Consider the following 2,479-nt stretch of genomic DNA (forward strand, 5'->3'; position numbering starts at 1 on the left):
AAAAAAAAAAAAAAAAAAAAAAAAAAGACTAACTTTAGATATAAATTTATTATTATCATAAATCATTTATAACATTTTGTGTATTTAATGTATTTCGTCAATCAACTCTAATCTCTCTAAATTAAATTATTTCACAACGAATATTAAAAAAGTTTATCATGTAGTGTAGTTCCTATTTATGTTGAACTTTTTTTATTATTATTATTATTATTATTATTTATAGAGAGGAATAGGGTTAAAAATATTGTACAATTTTATTAAAGAAAAATGAATTTGAAATTTGAATATTGTAATTTTCATGAGGTTGGATGAGAATATTTGATGAATGCTTGACCATTTAAGTAAGGTGCTGAGGTGGACAGAATATATAAGATTTTATGCCCTAAACCTATGAGTTTTCTTTTTAAGATTCTCATATTTTTGTAGTTTTTTTTTTTTTTTAACAACAATTTATTTATTTCTCATCTATAATCTTATTTTAAAAACTAAATGTCAAGTATTTGAAGATTTTTTTGCAAATAAATTACCATTAACGAAAAAATCATTTAAAAAAACGATAAATTTCATGAGCGTGCTTCATGCACAATTGAGCCATTCTATCATAAAATAAAAATAATCATTAATTAACATAAAAGGAACAATTTAGGTGCGTACTTAACAATTGATACATTTTTTAAAAGTATAATATATTGATAATGAGACGAGTCGACATTAATATAATTAAATTATCCTAATTTCTTTTTTTAAAGAAAATAAACACATAGCAATTAATTATATAGTAGAATAGTCCATTCTCTAACAATTTAGAAACTGAAGATCATTAAAATGCCAATTAATGCATCAGGCGGCGATATTATTATTATTATTATTATAATTGTTATTATTTGAAAAATGGTGACGTTAATTGATAACTAATTTTTTTAATAAGCAAACTACGACATTGCAACTTCAAAAACAAAGAAATATGTGTTGGACGTTGAAAGCGTGCATGAATAATGCTATTATAAATTAATTGAGATTCATTGATTTTATCAATATACTTTTTAAATTAGAAGGGAGAAATTTTGTGTGTCTTACTTTGTCTCTTTCAATATATATTTTAATAAATAATATATTTTATGCTGTCTAGATAGATAAATTGAGATAATTTGATTCAAGATAGAATTTATATAGTTTTTTTTTTAATTCGAGATTATAAAAAAATGAATGCTTTTAAAGAGAAAATTATGTTTATTCTAGCTCATTCTAAATATTCAATTAGGATAATCATTCTTATCACATACATTATTTTTATTTTGGTATAAAAATATTGTATTATATAATGGAACCATGATTTTGATAATCATTTGATGTGGGTATCTTATCAAATATAAAATTTTAGCCCGTCTAATTAGAAATGTAAATAAATAATAATAAAGAAAAGATAGTTGCAAAATATACTTCCCCATCTTAAAAGATGTGTATATGAAATCTTCATATTGATTTTTGTAGGCTTATTTGTTAAATTATGGTATTAATTCTCAATGAAATAGGTACAAATGGCACACATAGCACCTTCAAATCATTCTTCCAAACCATACGGATATTAATTGTAGGTTATATAAATAACAGGAGTACCATTTTCAATTTTTCTAAAAACTAAAGAAGAATATAATTTTAAGTTTTGGAATTATTTTTATAATAAAATTCTTTAAAAGAAATAATAGGAATGTTGCATATGCATGGGGTACTATTCTATTAGATTTGGAATTGTTTGATTGGATCTTGCTATGACTTGGTTCTATGAAGATTAAACAAAACCACGTTTGTTTGGAACAAAAACGACATTAAATAAAATCCACATTATCCAACTAAATATCTTTTATAAATCAATTTTCCTATCAAATTTTGTTCTCATGTATCATTTGATTCCTGATTTTTTAGCAATTTGTATGATTTTGGGTTGGAGAAGGACTTGTACAATTTTTTTATTAAATCTTAATGAAAATTTGTATATTACAAATGGATTTATAATACTAATAAAAAAAAAAATAAACCTTTAATCCATAGTGAAAAATAGTTAATGGATATGATACAAAAATAGCATATTTATTTTCATTATGAATTTCACGTGAATATAAAATTAGCATAAATGGGGCAAAGGGGAAGGACACGTGGAAGTGCTTGATTTGAAGAATGAGAATCCCAGTTGGCCCAGAAATTCCAACACAATGCCATGTCTTCGATGGACAGTTTCCCATTCCATAAATACACGTGGAATAATCTCAAACGCCATGCCCACGTACGCATATTGAAAAAGACAAATTTTAGAATGTATTTGGTGAGTAGAAAATTCGAGAAAATAGAAAAGAAAAAGAATAATTTCTTTTATTTTATTTTATTTTATTTTATTTTTTGTTGGCCCAAAAGTATGATCGTGCAGGCAGCCAAAAGGAATCGCTCGATTCGGAATCTTTTTTTTTTTTTTTTTTTTTTTTTT

Source organism: Cucurbita maxima, unplaced genomic scaffold (genome assembly GCF_002738345.1).
Source record: "Cucurbita maxima cultivar Rimu unplaced genomic scaffold, Cmax_1.0 Cma_Scf00017, whole genome shotgun sequence".
Lineage (NCBI taxonomy): Eukaryota > Viridiplantae > Streptophyta > Magnoliopsida > Cucurbitales > Cucurbitaceae > Cucurbita > Cucurbita maxima.